Genomic DNA, 21,645 nt, shown 5'->3' on the forward strand with positions numbered 1-21,645 from the left:
ACACATCTTGCTAGCCGATTCTTCTCCATTTAGCAACCAATGCACATATGTGCTCACACAAAAATGCTAAAAATGAGGTTCAAGAATCATCAAGCCATCATCACATGCATCATTAACAAGCTTCATATTTTGCATGCAATGGCATTAACACAACCTCCACCTAGGCCAAATCTTAACTCATCAATGCCTCATCACCACAACATCAAACACCAACCAAGAATGATGCATCCATGGTCAAGTGCCATTTCCATCACATAGCAAGATTTAGACCATGGGCTAGGTAGAACTCAAGCTAACAACTAAAACATGCATGCATCTCATGGAACATCATCAAACATACCTTAGCCTAGCTGCATGCATGGCCGAATCTCTTCACCTTTCTTCTTCTTTCCTCCTTAAAATTTTTGGCCAAGGATGAACCAAAGGATGAGAATTTTTTTTTCTTTGTTTTTCTTTCTAATTTAGGCTAAATGAAGGTGAGAAAGGATGAACACAAAATTTTCTCCTTCCTTCTCTTTAGCTCACGGCAATGGGAGGGCAACCACACATTTTTTTTCTTTTGTTTTCCATTTCTTTATTACCCATACTCCTTATTTTATTCTTCCATTAACAAAACATGTTTCATGACATGTTTTGCCCATCATTCCTTGTCATGGCCGGCCACTACTCATTAGGGGGGAAATTTGACATGCAAGTCCCCCCTTTGTCCACATGCACTAATAGGTCCTCACACATTGACCTATCACATTTTAGAATTTTCTCACATAAGTCCTATTAACTAAATTCACATGAAATCAACCAAATTGAAGCTTGAAATTTTCACACATTCATAATTACATATTCTAGACAATAAGTATCACATTCAAACATTTTGGTGACTCGGTTTAGCGGTCCCGAAACCACTTCCCGACTAGGGTCAACTTTGGGCTGTCACAATGCCCCTGTAGGGTAAAATCACCGTAATGCCCATCTAGGGTTAAATGATCGTAATGCCCCTGTAGGGTAAAATAATTGTAATGCCCTTGTAGGGTAAAATGATCGTAATGCCCCTGTAGGGTAAAATAACCGTAAGTAGGGTAAAATAACCGTAATGCTCTAGTGGGTAAATGACTATTTTTGCCTCTCGAGGTCAAATGATTGTTTTGTCTATGGTTAAATGACTGATTTGTCTATGGTTAAATGACTGATTTGTCTCTGTTTGGTATGACTGATTTGTGTGTGATCTGAATAACTGATTCTGAGCATGGCATTCTGCATACACGACATACTGCATGGGGTTGAGATATTGTTGTGGAGGAAGTACTGTACTGGTGGCTCTGCCACAATCACTGTTACTAGTGGCTTGGCCACATATATTGTTGTTGGCAGCTTAACTGTGATACTATTGCTGGCAGCTTTGCTGCAATGCTAATGATGCCTTTGTGCCGCTCATAGTACCGTTACTGATTGCTTTGTGCCGATCATAGTACCGTTACTGATGATTTTGTGCCGATCATATTACTATTATCGATGGCTGTGTACTGTTTATTTCACTGTTACTAATGGTTTTGTGTCGATCATATCACTGCTATTGATGGCTTTGTGCCAATCACATTACTGTACTTATGGCTTGTAGCCATTCTATTTATAGCTTATAGCTATCCTGTTTATGGCTCTTAGCCATTCTGACTACTGGCAGCTCTCCTGCATTATTACTACTGGTAGCTATCCTACGATATTGGTGTCAGGGTTGGGTGGGTCGACTTTGTCCTCACATGGTGTGTTGGGTTGGTATGGGTGGTGTGTTGGCTGGATTGGGATGGTTTTGCATACTTGCACCATACTTATACTATATCGGGCTTAGGCCCACACTGTTTCTGTATTTGGCTAAGGCCCACACTATACTGTTACTGTTAAAGGGCTCTGGCCTAGACTGATTTTGTTTTGTATGCCGATTGTTTGATAAGGGATTACACACCGAGTTTTCGCAAACTGACCCTTTTGTCTAACTGTGCAGGTAATCCCCAGCCTTAGGCGATTCGGTGCTGCGAGAGAATTGGAGGTGGTCACACAACTACTGATGTTTAAATTTGCTTCTAATTTTATTAAATTTTATGCTGGGTTTTATTTTTGTAATAAGGCCACTAAAATTTTTGGATTCTAAATTCAAGATTTTATTAATTGTGATTTTTATCTGCTAAATGTAGAACCTAGTTTTCCAAAACAATAACTATTTTCAAACGCTACGTTTTCGCAACACATTTTTTTAAATATCACGTTTTCGTAAACCATTTGTTTTAAATTAAGCTTCCGCATTAATAAGGTTTTGAACGTAATAACTTCTCTTTAATAAACCTAGATTGAAAATAAACAAACGCAAAATGAGGTTTTCTATTTAAAATTTCAAGAAGGGTTTTCAATGAAAACATGGTTTTTGAAAAACACTTAAATGTGACACGCCAGATTTGGCCATAACTCCTAGGCCATGTTTGAGGTGTTACACTATAGCTATTTAATGCCTTTAGCTAATAGAACTCAACTTTTGCAGTTTATGTGATATAGTCCTTTTTATCAAATTGAGTATGTAAACAGTAGAAATTCTTAAAGAAATTTTTATATGGTATTACTATCATGCTGTAGACAGTAAAATAATAATAAAATAAAATTTTCAACTTTGGATTTGTTTTCCTGAAACCACTATTTTAATTTAATTAAAAACGAGCTATTACTACACGGGCGTGTGCGAACATCCTAAGAGCTTTTCACGATTTGAACACATGCATTTAAGGACACATAGGCACTGGATATGGTCGTGTGTTTCTTTTGTGTCTATTTTTTAAAATTTATAATGTAGTATCCTAGTTTGTTTAAATTATAATTTAGTCCTAAAACTTGATTATATTAAATGAAGCCTTTAACAATAGGAAAACTGGATAATATTTTAGAATTAGACTGGTGAGTGTTAGAATTTTGTAGAAATATTCTTACATAATATTTTGGGTAATGTATTAAAAGTTTATAAAATTCACGTTTAGTTCCTATTAATAAAATAATAATTAGATTTAGTAAATGAACTCAATTGAAATTGAAATTTTTAGGGCTCGTATAAATTGACTAAAAGAAGGTTGGTAATCATTTAGAACTAAAAACATGATTGTTTAACTTTAGATGGTAAAATAACCAAAATAACTTTAGGGTTAAATAATTAGAATTAGTTTAAAATGGTTCACAAAATCGCTTCCACATTAATATTAGATAGTTAATTAGTTAGAATTGAGGTGTTATAAGGTTGGGGCGTATTTTGGGTGGTCTTGAGTTGGAGAGTCACTTTGGTGGCTATTGTGTCGTTTCAGATTCAGGCTAATCCGTCTCAGTCGGGTTTGGGGTGTCATAGATAAATCCTATATTGATCAACTATATCCGACTACATGGATTGTCGTATATCCAACATTAGTCTTTATAGTGCAACCTGCTACGGTAGATGTTTTGACTGTATCAAAATATGACTCATGATGTTGGGACAATGATGATCTAAAGTTTGAGGATCATATACATAGTTATCACTATGAGTAATATTGTGACTATTACATAATAATCCAAGAAACATACTCATAGCGGGTCAATCCAATATGTTGTTCTTTAACACATATTCATGTATTGATTTTGACATCCCTATGTCAATGATATTTCTTTATCATCAGCCAACTACACATTAATCTCAATGCATTATTATTGTCCAAGCTCACAATAATACTTGACTAAGGACCTTTTTAAGAATAATCATATTTTCTTAGGATTTTATTACAATTCACTTTATTTCTACACACAAAAAAAGAAACTAAAATAATAATGACAATGCCTTATAATAATAAACATGGTAAAACAAATATGTGATTAAAATCATCTCATGATTGGTCTTTGGGCATACTCTAACACCATTAAGTTATTTTAGACTACTTAATTATGTTAGGTTATTTTAGGTTAATTAAATTTCATTAGGTTAGTTGAAGTTAATTATTTTCACTAGTTTAATAAATATTTTAATTTTGCATCAACACTACTAATTCGAGACTCAATTAGATTAGTAATGATTTTCAGTAATTAATTTCATAATAAGTTTTTCCAATCCCCAATCCCTTGGTTATGATCCGCTGAATATTTCACAAGTGTTTTGTTGTAAACAAACTATATTACAATTTGACCCTTATACTTGCGGACACTGCTGTTTAATCATATATCTATTTTGCTACAATATTTCCAATCCAGACATTCACACATCTGGCGTGATCAAGTTGTTCGTGTTGTTTTCTGGGATTACGACGGTGAAAATTGTTATTAGATTGATTGCTTTGTAACATAATACTAGTCGAAAGATAATCGAGTTCGATAGTGTGTTGATTTTTAATAATTTTTTTTTCATTTTTTTGTTTTTTAATATCTAAATATTTTTAGTTACCTTGTCGACTATTTAATTTAATCATGGATGCAATTGATGATGAATTTGACGATGATAGTAGTTGGGATGAGGAACACAAGACGTCTATATGGTACAATGATGAAGTATACGAGGAAGGATTTTTGAAGAATGGGAGATCGAGTAGAACCAAAGATTACTCATGATGGAGGTGCAACAAACGCCATTGGATGTTGTCGTGCATGATGTTCCTAAATTTGATTTTGAAGACTTGTATATTGCGATTAACCATCTTGTACAAAATCATTGGATGGGAACATTAACGAAGCATCAAGTTTGATAAACCAATGCAGTTCTGACGGAGAATCTAGTATGCTTGGACATTCAGTCCAACAAGAATTAGAGTTAATCATGGATGACAATGTATACCGGTATTTTTTTTAGAAACATAAGAGCAAATAAAAAAAACATGTCAGAAAAACATAGTTTCAAAAAATCAATGGAGTCATGATTGAAGGTGTGGAGAAAATTTATCCACATTCCCTCATGAGTCGGATGCATTCCAAACTAAGCTAGAAAGAATTCAAAAATAGGTGGACCAGTTAGAGGAATTTCTCCGAAGGCAAGTAGAAGTAGAAATCCTATTGGAAAAGGTTGTACATGATGCTCCCAACTGTAATTACGAAATCTATAGTAGCGCCATTGACCAACCGAAAATAGATTACGAAAGTCAATAAGAGTTTGGAATTAGAGATGAGAAAAATTAAAGATTGTCGAAGAAGTTCCCGATCTAATTAACTTTGGCATAGATGTAACATTGGCTACTAACTTGGAGCTTAAACTGATTTTGAGGGAAGGTGTTAACGAGTCGACACATGTTTTGTCCATAGAAGATGAAACACCATTCGAAAAAGTTGACAAGTTCATATCATTCTCGCTCAATGACGATGGCAAAATTCGAGTTCATCGATCCTCACGCGACATTGAGGTGAAAATTCTTGAGGTAATAATACCTCAAAAAACCATTTTAAGTTAGTTCGGATTCAGTGTTAAATGGCTTGGGATATGGATGTCACGTTTATCGAAGATAAGACAACATCAATGGAATCAATCAAGCGTGCTGGTTTATACATCTCAATGGAAGAACAAACGATGGATCAAAGAGTGTTGGTTTATATGTCTTAGAGTCAGGACGTTGTGATGTAAGTGTGACTAAAATGATGACATCAGTGACTGCGTGATTAGAATTTTAAAGCTTTAATTTGGTTATTAAACTAGGGGTCTTTTAAGAATAAATTACCTTAATGTTGCCCTAGGTTTTGCATATAGATACACTCTTATAATCTCATTAGGGGGTGGGTTGTTGATAACTAGACAATTAAATAGTTTTCTTTTATTTTATTTATGTTCGGTTAGTTAACTTTTTTCATGTTCCGATGTGAAACAATTGCGAGCCAGATTTGCTCTAACACTATACTTCAATTAATTATCAATGAGCAATTTATCTATTTATATTTTGTTTCTCTGACCAATTAACATTTATATGAATATTATAATGAATCTTGTGCTTATTTCATATCTGACATGTTTCGGTTATAGATTTGATTTATTAATTAAGTAATTATTTATCTAGACTTGGGTGTTTATCCAAGAGTGCTTAGTATACTAGGGAGTGATGCCCCTAGTAGAATATCGAGACAGGTGAGACCGAAAGGGTATCCTGTTGAGTATAACTTATGCCAAGTGGTGAGATCGGAAGGGTACTCGTATGCTTAGGAAGAGATCGAGAGGGTGACTTAAGTGGTAACTCTTAGTGAAATAAGATCGAGAGGGTATTCTTAGCTAAGGGTAGTAAACAAACAACCGAGGGTAATTAGTGACTTAATTGATAATTTGCTATTTAATCGAAAATAGGTCGAGAAATCGCATCATCCACACTAGGAATAGGAGATTCCATTAAGTTATTCCAGACTACTTAATTTAGATATGTTATTTTATGTTAATTAAATTTCATTAAGTTATTTTAGGTTAATTAATTTTATTATTTTAATTAATATTTTAATTTTGCATCAACACTACCAATTTGGGACTCAATTAGATTAATAATTATTTTCGGAAATTAATTAAAAAAATTTCTTCAATCTGCAATCCCTTGGGTATGATCCTCCGAATACTTCCCAAGTGTTTTGTTGTAAACAAACTATATTACAGGACCACAATGTCGACAAGTGAGTCAGTAGATATGTTTAATTAATATTTGTGCGTTAAATATAGTATAATAGTGAATCGTGAATTAATAGATTTTATTATTTGGTCAGTTAGTCAAGATACAAGTAGTGTGTACCGAAAGTCAAGTGGTTTTGAAAGATGAGGTATGTAGACCTCGTTTCTATAACCAAGCCCACAAATATTTTTATTAAATATTAACGGAGCTGTTATATAGGTGAATTGAAGTTTGGTCCAAAATTTTTTCTGATTTGATAGTTAATTAAGGGAAAAGAACTAAATTGTAAAAGATGTAAAATTTAATCGCTATTGATTTTTTATTAGATAAAATGTATGATTAAAGGTTGTTTAAAGATCTAAATGTCAATTAGACCCTAGTGTAAAGTAGTTGAGGGAAAATGTTTTGTTTTAGGATGTTTTTTTATGTTAAAATAATTGTAATTAGATATATTATATTGGAATTAAATAAAACAAAACCATTATCATTCTATTTCTTCATCTTCCATCGAAAGTTCAAAGGAAAAGAATCAAAATACTATTGTTGAATGCTCAAACTATTCAACCCTTGCATATAAGTTCTATCGAAGCCCTTTGTAATTTTTATGTTTTTGATATCGTTTCAACTATGTTTAGCTAACTTGTGTCTCCACTTTCAAAATTGTTAAAGATTTCTAAATTTTCCATTGATGAAAATTTAAGTTTTTGATGTTTAATAGTTTGATTATAAGCTTAGATATATTTAAAGACTAATTCGTTAAGTAAAATTTGTTAGTTTAGTGTATAAGAACCAATTTGTAATAATGCAAAATTTGTCATGAGCTTTTTAAAAATTATGTTTTTAAAGAGTTGTAAAGTGATGAAATTGTAATTTGATTGAAAATAAAATCTTGAATTTGAATGATATAATTTTTTTGGTTTTAGGGACTAAATTGAATAAAATGCAAAAATTTAGGGAAATTGTGCAAAATGAATAAAATATATTATATTCATGAATTGAGATGGTTGAAATAGATACAAGATAATAATGTGAAATGGATTATTATATAGATCGTACGAAAGAAAATCAGGGAAAATGAAAAATTACAAAATAGTTCATACGAACAAATCTGCTTGTTGGTTGTATTAGGTAAGTTTATAGTTTATTGAAATGTATATATACATATTTTTTGTGATTGAATTTTGAATATATATGTTATTAATGTTGTGAATTGGAATTGAAGTGTTATAAACTAATGTTAAGGTGAGTAAGGACTTAATTGAGAAAGGTTGAATATTGGTTAAACATAATTCATATGGATTCAAAATGAATGTCACTTATTTACAACATGTGTTGTAATAACCCATTTTCAGTGCGGTCGTAAATAGTGGTTTCGGGACCACATATCCAACTAGTGAGTCCGTAATTATTATTTAATACTTATGAGTCAAATATAATATTTTATTGAATTTTGATCTGATAATTTTTTCTAATTGAATGAATATTTAAATATAGCTGGTTTGTCCCTAAAGTTAAGTGGTTATGGAAAATGAGGTATCATGACCTCGTCTCTGTAAACCGAGCTCGTAAATATTTTTATTAAATATTTACAGTGTTACTACTTAGGTAATTTGAAGTTTGGTCTGAAAATTTCAATGTTTGGCTAGGTAATTAAGGAAAAAGGACTAAATCATAAACGACATAAAATTTCATCACTATTGATTATTATTAATTAAATTGCATAATCAAAGTTTGTTTAAGAATTTATAAGGTAATTAAGCCATTACTAAAGTGGGTGGACGATTTATGATATTGTTTTGTTTATAATATTATAAAATTTAATTAATTAAGTTAATAAACAATAGTTAAAAATATATAATCCTCTTCTTTGTTGAGTTTTTCCATCGAAAAAGTGAAAACCTTCATTTTTAGAGCTTGTGGTTCGGCCAAACAAATATTTATGCATGTAAGTGATCTTTCTATCCGTTTCTCGTAAATATTATGTTTTTGAGATTGTTGTAGCTTAATCTAGCTAACCCTGGGTTTATTTTGTAAAACTGTTAAAGGTTGAAGGACTTGCCATTGATTAATTTTTGGTGTTCATTAGATTAGATGAAAGATTTATAAGCTTGTTTGTTGATTGGGACTATTTTGTAAAGGAAATTTGATTAGTTTTTAGCTTAGGGACTAATATGAAAATATATAAGATTCAACATGTAATTTTGTGAAATTTTCAAATGTTTAAGGATTGGTTTGGAGTGTTGTTAAAATCAATTTTGAGTATAGGGGATTAAATGTGAAAAATAAAAAAGTTTCACTTTTAATGTCTAAATTGAACGAAGTGCAAAAGTTCAGGGAAAAATTTATAAAGTCATGTGCATAAAAATGAGTATGAGTATTTGAATTTGATAAATTGAATTTAATTATTATATAGATAAAGAATTAAACTGTATAGAGGATAACCGAGGAAAAGGAAAAATCGCAGAGTAGCCCCTACGAGTCAACCGTTAGTTGTATATATTAGGTAAGTTCATAGTATAAATCATGTATATATTTATGTTTTATGCTAATGTGAATTAGTTAATTAAATTGTATTGGATTGTTAATGTTGGATTAAGATTATCAACTGTTTTTGGTTAAATGTTCGGTGAGTATGACTTTATTTGTAATGTGATAAACATACATGAGTTATATGTTCTTCCGAAAGAGCGTAATCAAATTACAACATGTGTACGAGTGTATATTTATAAGTGCCTTTGAATTATAAATGTGATAAATTTTGTTTAAATGTTCGTTTGAACGTAGTAAATGATCAGGATACAATTAGCATGCCAATAGGGTAAGAACGCATGCTTGTACGGGATTGCACTTCGATGCCTCTGATTGCACATTCGTGCGTCTGTTTAGCATTTGTTAATGTACGCTCTCTTGTGTGGTGTAGTTACCCGATATTCAAGTTTTGTTACTATAGTTCATCAGGCTAATAAAACTTGAGAATGATCTTTATAGAATTTGTTAAGGTATGTATTTGATAGAAAAATATTTCTGTTATTGATGGTAAATGCAAGAACATTTTGATAGTTTATGCAAAGGATTTCTTATGCAAATGATTCAATTAATCTGTTGAAGAACATGAATTATTTGATGATTTTTTCTATGTAAATCTCATCTGTTCTTGTAAATTGAATGACAGGTCTTTATAGCCTAAATTGTTTTAATTTCAATTGATTAAATGAGGTAAGTTGGTTTAGATTAAGTTATGAACTTACTAAGCTATTTAAGTTTACTCTGCTTATTTTCTGTTTTATGTAGTTAACATTTTGCTGAGCAAGTCGGATGGATCAACTTCAAGGCTCACACCATCAAGCTTCTGTCTCGGTAGATTTTTACTCATTATGTCGATTTTGTGGCATGTAGATAAGGCATTTTGAGTTGTTGAATTTAAAGTTCTAGTTGTATTTTCAATGTGCTTAAAGTTTAAATGTAATATGCTAAATTTATTGTTTTTACGGTAAGTTTATATGATGGATGTGACGAAGTTATTTTTTTTGGATATTTCATGTTGATTTCAATTTGTGAAATGGTTGAACTTGAAATGTAATGTTTAGATTATGTTTTAGTTGATTTGGTAAATTGTTAAATTGTGGTATATAGATGAGATAGGATATGGTAGATTTTGTTAAGTATGGTGTGAGTTATTTTGATAAAGGTTAGACAATTTTTTGTTTGATTGATATGAATGGCTAGATGTGTAGCTCCTAAAACTGGGCTTAGACGTTATGACCCAATCTGAGCGATTACATGGGCCTTGAAGATAGCCAAAATGATTTTAAAAGAAAATTCACATGTCTTTGAAAACATTTGATTTTGTAAAGCATCTTGTACTTTCGTTATAGAGTCATGTGTTCCTTTATAGTTAAAATTTTATTTGAAATGTAACTTAGTTTTTAAAAATCATATTTGCAGTGGCTAGTAATCACTAAAACATTTCTTTGATCATTTAGAAATCTCGTAATGGATAATACCTTATCATATCAAAATAATGTCTCATACCACATTTCATAATATATAAACTAAAGTCCCAAAACCATTTAAACACCCCAATTTAAAGTCCATAAAACACCAAACCATATCCAAAATCCATAATCACGAAAACATATTATACCAAGGTCCCCTTCGAAGATCCAAATTCGAGCCTTAAGAACGGGAATTATTGAGACACACAAATAGCATGGGTGAGCTTTAAAAGGCTCAGTGTGACATCAACACAAACACTTATTTTAAAACATAACACATCAAAATATCACAAGGCATTTTTCACAGAATTTACATATTATCTAATTTATTGAATCCAACATGTCATGCTTATGAACAATGCAAAAATATAGGATTTCCTACCCATCTTCGCTACACACCAATATCGAATTCCTAAGAACTCGTCAATCCAATAACACATTAGTTTGTGGACAAGCCACCACATAGATACCAATGAATGACCACATAACACATCACGGATAAATCACCACATAATTACCGATAACGGCCACATAATTGCAGTTAAACTAGCACATAGCTTCCTCCTTTCAGAATCCCACCCCATGCATGTGATATGGTCATTTAAACACATGGTTCATTTTTCACATTTTTCACATATTCAGGCTCATAACTCATATTTATCGGTTTTTATACATATGCATGTATCATGCTCACATTTTCACATATCACATAGTTTTCACTTTAGCATGCTTTAATATACATATTTATATTAAAACATGGATCTTAACATACACATACACATATATCAAATGTTTAGATCATCACATATCAATCTAGCCATAAATCACATAACATAGAGTTGAGATCAACATTACGTACATCACATATCACAAATCATGAATTTTCACAACACTTAATAGTTTAGGTCACTTACTTGGTTTCCTCTTCAATTAAGTTTTTCAACTCCACGTGAGTACTTAAGGTACTCACACATTAATTAATTAATTAATTAACAGTAACATCCCAAATTTAGCTCCATAAAATTTAGAAATATATCAAAAATAGGGAATTGACCCAATGGTTAGTCATTAAATTTGGAAGCTTCAAAGTTAGATGGAGGTCCCAAGTTCAAGTCTCATCTATTACAAAATAAATTAATTTTTGTTGCAAATTCCCTTGGTTTTTATATGTATTGGCATCCAAGCCTAGTAAACCTAGGTATAAATACAATTTTTTATCAAAATAATCAGCCTTTTAATCACTTTTCTTCTACCTTATCCGTCCCTAACCCCCTAACCCCCTCGCCCTCTCTTCATCTTTATTTTTTTTCTTTTCCCTTTTTCCTTCATTATTGTCGTTGCCTACACCTCTGCTTTTACCATCTTCTTCTTCTTCTTTTTGCATCAAGATTTTGTACCATCTCCTTTACTCTATTGCTACAATTTTTCATCAATTAAATCAACCACATATCTGAAATTTTGAACTCTAAGATCGATCCCAAACATCTCCTAGAAAGTTTCATTGGCGTTTCTCTTGACTAACTTGTGTAAGGTCTCTTTTCTCTTTAATTTCATAATTAATCTTGTCCATTAATGTAACACCCCTAACCCGTATCCCACCGAAACAGGGTTACGAAGCGTACCTAAGTTTTCAAATCAAACAGACATAGATTTCAAACTTTTCAAATCATATCAATAAACATATTAAAACCAATTCAAAACATACATCTTGTCCCTTATACGAGCCCTCGAGGCCCTAAATAAGCGTTAGAAACAAGTCGGGACTAAATCAGAAACTCAGAGAATTTTTCAAGAAACAAGGAAAATTTTCAAAACTGTAGGGGTCACACAACATGTGACTCACACGGCCAAGAGACACGCTTATGTCTCATGCCGTGTGGGCATTCGAAGTAAGGACGCACAATCGTGTCCTAGCCCGTGTTTGTGCCCATGTAACTCACTGACTTGGGTCACACGGCCAAGCAACATGTCTATGTGCCAAGCCGTGTACCCTTTGGAATAACCTTACACGCCTGTGTACCAGGCCGTGTGCTAGGTCGTGTAACAATCTGACTTGCAGCCCTTAGAAAGCTACAGGGGACATACGATCGTGTCACCTGGCCGTGTGTCACACACGGCTAAGACACACGCCCGTGTCTCTACTCGTGTAGACGAAAATAGAACATTTTACAAGCCATTTTTCTCACCTAACTAAACATATACCTACAACCAAAATTGCATATATACACAAGCCATAACAAGGCATCAAAATCATGCATAAACAATTCATATACATATGGTATAATATCAAATAACCAATATGCTCAAATGACAACATTTAAACATGTAAAATCATGTATTCAATTTTGCTAAAATGATTATTTAACTTACAACTAAATTTGCATCATTACACACCATTGAATTAACTTACCAATACATACCAAATCGTACCAAATATACCACTCAATTACTAGCCTCAATATACATATATGTCTTCCATAACAAAGTTCGAATTCACAACAAGTTATTAGACATATATAATATGCACATCCAACTATCATTTCACCCTTCCATCATTCAAACACATTAAGCAAATCATCAACCATATTAAGGCTAATATTTACATGCCAAAACTAAATTCATTTGCACACCAAAATACCATAACTCAAGCCAAACCAAATGGCCATTTCAACAATCAAATACATAGGCCAACGTTAGCCAAAAATACCTATACATTCCATTATAACCAAAATTAAATAACCAAAAGTACCAAAAGAGCCATTGGATAGTGTGATATAGCTCTGACAAGCTTTCAACCTGAATGAGCTTCCGATTAACTATAAAACACAAAAAATAACACAAAGTAAGGATATAAACTTAGTAGGTTCATATAGCATAGAATATAACTTACCATTTAGTCATCTAATAGGTAAGTAAACATAGCATATCCTAATATAATTTGGCCAAATGCCTAAGCACATATACACCAACCATGTTAGCCAAGTAAATACATAAATAAACAAATATTCATGGATGAGCACAAAAATTGATTAAGTTTCATATACATGTATCATCCAAATCAATTTTGCATATACCATGAAACAACATTTTCGTATAATTCATATGTATCTTTGTTATATTCCGTATCGAACTCTTACCATTTAGTATCAGAATATTTCCCGTTGAACCATTAAAATACCTTTGGATACTTGGGATAGCTCACACATAGTATACTAACACATATAATTCTAATCTGTCAAATCCTGTACATGTATGCTCACACGAGTTGTGAATCGGTATGCTCACATGAGCTGTAAATCGGTATGCTCACATGAGCTGTGAAAATGGGCCTGCTCACATGAGATGTGGGTCGGAACATAGCTACACAGTGCTGGTCACACGAGCTGTGGAGTATCCGCAACACATGCCAGACCTTAGCCATCGGTAGGACGTTCAAGACCAACACCCGAATCATGTAAACCCTAATGACATGTCATTCGTATACTATGAATTCTTAAGGTTCAAACAGGGCTCGGTAATCGTCGTACGTCATTAGATATACAATCCGTATGTATGTATAGAAATTTATAATACAAGTATAATTCAATTAAAAACATATATACACAATTTAATTACACGAACTTACCTCGACAAGTATATGTAGATACGGAGGCGATTAATTCGAGACTTTCTCTTTGCCCTGATCTAAAACCTTACGAGGTTTGTCGTGATCTATATGGATAAATTTAGCTCAATTAAATATGTATTTTATTCAATTTAACCAAAAATCATATTTTGGAAAAATAACCATTTTGTCACTATCTTTTAATTATTTCCAATTTAGTCCTTAACTCATAAATATGGAAATTTATGCAATTTCACCACAACCCACTATAGTTGAATATTAATTAGATCCCTAGCAAGCACTATATTTCATTTTTTTTCACAATTTAGGCATATAAATTTTTTTATTTTTCAGTTTAATCCCTATTTCACATTTTCATCAAAAATCATTTAACAAAAGTTATTTATCTAACAATAACTATCCATTTTCTTCCATAAGTCATAAAATCTCGTGCATATTCAACAATGACAAAACCCTAATAGTTTAACAGTTTAATAAATTATTCCCTAGGCTAGCTAGATTAAGCTACAATGACTTTAAAAAAATAGAAATAAATAAAAACGGGACAAACAATATTCACATGCAAGCTAAATTTAGAAGCTGAATGTTCAAGCTTCCATGGATGTTTTCCCTTTTGATTTTCGGTTGAAGATGATGGAGAAAGATGATACTTTTACTTTATTTTACTTAATTTGTCTTTTATTTACTAAACACTTTTATAACCTTTAAAAACATTACAAATTTCAATAATGCCAAGCCATCATATTCCACTATCAACATAAATGGTATAATTACCATATAAGGACTCATACTTTAAGGTTCTATAGCTATTTAATACCTTTAGCTACTAGAACTCAACTTTTGCACTTTACACAATTTAGTTGTTTTTGTCAAATTGAGCATGTAAACGGTAAAATTTATTAACCAAAGTTTTATAAAATATTACTATAATGTTGTAGGACATTAAATTATAATAAAATAAAATTTTTAACGTCAAATTTGTGGTTCTGAAACCACTATTCTAATTTCACTGAAAATAAGCTATTACAATTAAAAACCTAAATTTCCAGATCTGGAATTTAGGGGATTTTAAATGTTTTTAAAGGTATGTTTCTACATTTTAATGAGGTCTCAAACCATTTTAAAATTTAGCCTTAATTTTTGCTACCATGGGTGATGGTTCGTGCGTATATGTATAGATAGGGGGCTGTTTTGTTTCTTGAATCTTGCTCAATTAATTCTAGGTTTAATTTGAGGTCTTGAACCCTCATAATAAGCTATTAAACCCATGTCAGTTTCAGAAAAACGTTCTTAATCATTTGGGCATTCGAAACACACAAATCGGAAAGCATAAGTGTAGTTAAGCATAAAATTAATTATTGTTTCGACATAGTTGTAAGGAAAATGTTATGGATTGATTAAATGAAGGAATTGAATAGTTATTAGCTACAGATTTTCTTGTATATTATGGAATTAGGTGCTGACCAAAACACCTCGAATCAACTGTAAAGTCAAAGAACGATCGTACGTACGGTTCGCATTGATACAAGGTAATGAATCGAACTAGTTGAATTCATAAAATAGTTACTAATTTGACAATTGGTTTGAACCCATAAGTGGGTAATTGGGAGTTGGTTAAGTGGTAAATTGATTGAATTTATACTGAATTTTGGTTTAGGATCGTATAAAGGTTTATTAAGGAAAATTGGAAGATTCATTAGGGTGTTGCGAGAAAGCGAAAAATAAGGTGTGGGTCCTAAACTTGTAAATTTTTTTTGATAATGATAAATATCATGTTATATTTGATAAATTAGCTTTCTGATTGGTTTGGCATAGTAGCGAAAATATTAGTTTTGCAAGTGGTCGAACTAGGTACGTTTCAAGCCTTAAAAGACTGATGTGCTGGCAAAATTGCTAATTTGACTGTATGAATATGTAATTGAGATTGTTATGCATAATTATATTATGTGATATAATAATGTTTGATTGAATGGTATGAAATGTTGAGATATTAGGTTTGTGTATGATTTAAATGCATGAAATATTTACTATGATATATATACGTGAGGTTGCTATTGGTGCACAATGAAATTTGTAAAGTATGTGAATTGAACGATATTGATAGGTACCATCTTAACGGTAATTTGAAAATTGGAACATTGTTTCCTTTTCCTGAAAGTATGTCATTATTGAGGACATGTTGAACATGTCGAATAAATGTGAAAAGTATTAAAATATGATTAAGTATGAATTTGTATAACATATTGCATGTGCATTGGGATGAGATTTTACGGTTGATAGAGGAGCTCTGTGGACTACCGACGGCATATTAAGTTTTAATATGTTTGTAGTCAGTGCACTGCATTTGAAGTACTGAGGGGATTGGTGATTATATCAGATTATTTATTTGGCAGTTTCACTGCATTATTGATTATTGGTGGTTTTACCACATCGAGCATTGCTCACATACATTGGAGTTTGGAAGACGGGTTCTAGGGAACTCGTGGTGTGCAGTGGATGGTATGGGTAGGACCTCACATGTGCTTCTTTCAGGATCATGTGCATTTTAAAATTATTATTGATAATGTTTGATTGTGTTATTTGTACCTCTATGAAATTGCTGTATGAATGCTTAAACTTGGTTAGTCTCACACTGATCTTGTTAAGCTCATCCCATTATCTCAACTTCTCAGGTAATGATCAAACTTAGGATTGGAATTGGCATGCGGACGTACGGCGGTCTTCGAACTTTACTTTTTCATATTATTTTAATTTAATTATTTTATTGGTTATTTTTTTATTATTCTATTTTGGATTGTAAAGTTTCTTTAAATTGTGGTTTGGGACTATTTGAGATTTTGGAGTTTTTCATGCATGCATGACACGCATATTTGGTATAGATACATGGTTTTTATAAATATGTTGAAATGGACTATGCATGATACATGGCTAAATTAGTAATTTGATTAGTAATGGTACATTTCCACAATTAAGAAGATAGCAAAATGATTTTTTAAAGGCAACGCCGTCAGTAAGGTTTTAGAAAAACTCACCTAATTCACTAATTTGACCTAAGCATGGTTGGATAAAGTAAATGGATGTTTTTCAAAGCTAGAAATAGAAACCACGATTTTATAAAAAGGAGTACTTGAAGGTTTTTAACTATTGTTAAGGTAGGTTCGACACTAAGTTGTCCAATGTGGCCTTCCCGATTCGACCATAACATTTAGGCCGAGTTTGGAAAGTTACATTTAGTGGTATCAAAGCTTGGTCCAAAACCTTGGGTTGAGGTTTTGAATCTGCTTAAGTTAATCTGCATGCATGCATACATGAAAAAGGAAAATTTGTGGAGAAACAAACCACAATGGATTTAGAGAATGTTTTATACAGGAAATTACGATCTCCGAAGGTTCGATGCCAATTCCATAGAAACAGTACTAAAAATCTATTAAAACTATAGAAACTATTCCATAAAACTTTTATAAAAGAATTATAAAATGTGAGTGCGTAAAAGACTAAAAGAAGGTACTAAAAACTCTTACTTGTAAAATTGTAGATCCATTAAACGCCAAAAAGAATGCACGTGGAATGATAACTCGTGGTACGATGAGCCGTAAGGGGTGACTTTTGAGGGCTCCAATTAAGTCAACTACATTGCTAGGGCCGAAATTGGATAATGAACAGACTGTGCTTAACAGTGAACCCACTACTGAGGGTAGGAATATGGAAAATGGGAATATTAATGATGACCATGTTGGGAATGATCCAGTAACTCAGGCTTTATTAAGGGCTTTGAATAGGGATGCTAGGGATCCAATAGGAGGTGTTAGTCATGGGACGATTGTTGAAAGGCTCTGCTTTAGTAGGGCAAATTATTTAGAGGTATTGCTGGAACTACTCCTACTGTGGCTGAGTACAGGATGGAAACCACTAAATGAATTTTAGAGGATTTGGAATGCACTCTTGAGCAGAAACTTAAGGATGTCGTGTCTCTGTTGAGAGATGAGGCATATCGGTGGTGGCAATCAGTGGTTAGAGGAACGCTTCCAGAGCATATTGTTGGGCTTATTTTCAAGAGGCTAGTTAGGGTAAGTATGTGAGCCCTCACTATGTGGAAGCCTAACGGTTGGAATTTATTGAACTTAAAATGAGAGATAAGACAGTTTCTGAGTATGAGGCAAAAATTCTAAGGTTGAGTTGCTATGCACCTAGTATGGTGGCTTCTGAGCAGGAAAAAAGTTTTCAGCTTTAGGAAGGTCTAAGGTATGACCTCAAGGTTCAGGTAGCTCTACACCAAGAGCGTGCGTTTGAGGCTTTGGTTGAGAAGACCAAAATTATTGAGGAGATTAAACACGTGGAGCAGAAGAGGAAAGGGAAATTGAGGGACCAGCCTAAAAGAGAAACAGGCCCTACTGGCCCAAATTCGCGACCTGTTAAGCGGGTCAGGGAGGCTAGGCCACTACAGAATAGGAAAGCAGTGGACCCTAGAGAAGGGCAGATTCAGGTTTGCCAGTATTGTCAGAGGCGCCATCCAGGCGAGTGTTGGAGGAGGATGGGTGCTTGTTTCGTATGTGGTTTGATGGAGCATAAGATTAGGACTTGTCCTCATCATCAGTATCAGGTGCAAGCTCTAGCTCAAAATTAGATAGGTAATCAAGGTTCTCAGAAGGGTCGTAATCATAACCAAAATGGGAATGGTAATGAGGGTTAGAGAGCACCAGCTCAAGGTGCGAATCGAGTTTAGGTAAGACAATTTGCCTTGGTTTATACGACTAGACGCTAAGAGGATAAAGATGCGGTTGACTTCATAGTAGGTATCTTCACTATTTACACGATACCTTATTTATCTTTGATTGACATATGATCTACCTATTTGTATGTTACTTGTAATGTGGCTATAAAGTTAGGGACTAGGGTAGAGGAAAATGAAAACATTGTAACTGTAGTTAGTCCCTTAGGATCCTCCACACTTGTGAATAAAGTTTATAAAAGATGCCCTTTAGAGTTTTAAGGAGAGATATTCCTTGCTGATTTTATGGAACTTCCTTTCATAGAATTCGATTTCATTTTGGGGACAAATTGGTTGGTTGAGCATCAAGTTCGATTAGATTGTGCATTGAAGAGGGTGAATTTGGTGACTGAGTCTAGGAAACTAGTTATTATGGTAGGTGTCGAAACCATTTTTTTGTAAATAAAAATGACCGACTTTTTATTGTGAAATTAAAAATAAGAAAATAGGAGTCACCGCCGACATTTTTTAAGCTATGATCGGATCACCTTGTAATTTAATCGTTTTAATAAAACGTTTCGATTTTACTAAAACAATGATTTTGGTCTTACGAAACTCGAGAAAAATAGATTCGGGAGTCAGTTACGTGTGAAGAAGAATTAGCACCCTCGCCACGCCCAAAATTGGTACCTAATTGATTAATTAGTGTCTTAATGTCCAAAATTGAAAATTTTGAAGAAATTTGAAATATGATCCCTTCATTAAAATCATTTAAAAATTAGGAAAGGCTGTATTTTACATTAATGGAGAAAAGGGATCATGTCCCTTAAGTTAGGGCACAATACCTTACATCCCGAAACGAGAATAAACACCGAAAATCTTATTTATTTTTAGAAATTTCTAACTATCTCAGTTTTGGAGAAGAGATCATATCCCGTAAGTTGGAAACGGTCCTTTTTTGATCCCCAAGGCAATTTTAAAAAAAAAACATGTTTTTTTAAAAAAGGAGTCGTATATTTGTAATTATCAAAAAATTGAGACCCCGCAAGTTAGGATTCGATCTTTTTGAATTCCAAAATACGAATTATTTTATTTTAAAAAATATGCATTTGAGTCAAAATTAATGCGATAATTGAAATGTTACACGAATAAAATATTAAAATGACGAATTACGAGAATATGAATGTAAAATAACAATGATCACATAATATACATCACTTTAATATTAATTAATCAAAGAAAGAACAAAATCATCAATGATAATGAATAATAATGGTATAAACAATAATATAAAAAAACATAACAAGACGATATCAAAATTAAAAGAAATTAATAAATAAATACACAAAATAGCATTAAAGAGATTAATTTAGGAAATATTGTAATGATCATTAAAAAAGGGGTGGAATTAGGGTTATAGTAATAAGAATAATAATTTTAACGATGATAAATAGTCTAAAGTTTTGAAGAGGAAAAAGAAAAAAAAAGGAGATAAAATAAAATAAATGCATTTAAAGTGTTTAAGTTAGTAAATAAAAAATAATGGAAATAATAATATAAAAACTAATTTATTTAATGATATTGCTATAGTAATAATAAGTATATAAATAAATAAGGTAATATAATAATAGCAATAATAGTTTTAAATTAAATAATTTAATAAAATAGCCAAAATAACAAAATAGGATCAAATTGAGCTTTAGAACAAAATTTTGGGGCAAATTAGAAATAAACGTAAAAGGGAGGACTAGATTGAACACACGGATAAGATAAAGGGACTGAATGGGAAATAATTCCCACCCTCTAAAACGCACAATTCCATCAGGGACTAAAATCCAAGCCAGAATAAATTTTAAAGAAAAAAAAACTTGATTGTAAATAATAAAAAGGGCAGAAGGGCCAGAAGCGCAAAAGACCCTTCCATAAAAACACGCAGATCCTGAGGTTGGAGCAGGTCAGATCGCTGGTTCATGGCCAAGACGACATTGCTGGTTCATGGCCAAGACGACGTCGTTTTAGGGGCCTATACAAGTCAAGTTTTAAACAAAAAAAAATTAGTTAGCCCTTAGTTTCAGAAAAAAAAACCTGAGAGCTCTCCCTTCCCCCCTTCAAAGATTTCCAAAATCCGGCTAGCTCCGGCGCCGGACCATCGCGGCGGCCGCCGTCTAGGGTGGCTAGAAAATAAAAAAACATTTTTTTTGGTTTTTTTGACTCACGGACCCAAAAAACACCGATTTTTATCGGAATCGACACCTCTATTGCGAAAAGGTACGATTTTTATTTTTTATTTTCAGTTTTATTTTTTATTTTAAAAAACAAACAAACATATAAATAAATATGAAGTCAGAAGGTATACAAGATCTACCTTCGAAAATGGTTTGTATTTGAACTGACTTTTCTTTGTTTTCTTTTCATTCATTCGTGAGTAAAAATACATAAAATCGGTACTCTTTTTATAGCCTGAAAATACCACCTATTTATCTATTTTTCTTATTTTTACACTTTTTTTTTTCTTTTGGACTCTCCTAGTCCGTTTTACAGGTACAAACATGGTGTCACACGTGGAGAATGTGGCGCGTGCGGCGGTTGCCATTGGGGCGTGCGGCGGCTGAGCTTAGGCTAGGGTTTTCTGTTTTTCCTTTTGTTTTGGGCTAGAGTTTACAATGGGTTATTGGGTTTGAATTGGGTATTGGGCTAATG

Source organism: Gossypium hirsutum, chromosome D09 (assembly GCF_007990345.1).
Source record: "Gossypium hirsutum isolate 1008001.06 chromosome D09, Gossypium_hirsutum_v2.1, whole genome shotgun sequence".
NCBI lineage: Eukaryota > Viridiplantae > Streptophyta > Magnoliopsida > Malvales > Malvaceae > Gossypium > Gossypium hirsutum.